The sequence below is a fragment of the Phytophthora infestans genome, genomic scaffold (genome assembly GCF_000142945.1).
Source record: "Phytophthora infestans T30-4 supercont1.82 genomic scaffold, whole genome shotgun sequence".
NCBI lineage: Eukaryota > Oomycota > Peronosporomycetes > Peronosporales > Peronosporaceae > Phytophthora > Phytophthora infestans.
The window spans coordinates 353,834-354,139 of record NW_003303677.1 but is presented as its reverse complement, the minus strand read 5'-3'; positions in this window follow the sequence as shown (position 1 = coordinate 354,139).

The following is a 306-nucleotide window of genomic DNA, read 5'->3' as shown; positions in this document are numbered from 1 at the left end:
CGACCCCATTCGTAGCAAAACTAATTACTAGGCGAGCATAGGCACGAGCGTCAAGGGTGAGCTTTTGACGCTACTCCGCTTGTTTGAGGCGCAAAGGTCGCTAGTTACACTGCACCTGTCCGTGCCGACCTGGTGATAATGGACCTTTTCGTCTAGAAACGGAACATGGCTGCTGACGTGGATTCGGCCCCATTCGTAGCAAAACGAATCACATAGGCGAGCATACCAGGAGCAGCAGGGGCGAACGTTTGACGCTACGCCGCTTGTTTGAGGCGCGAAGTCCGCATTTAACACTGCACCTGTCAG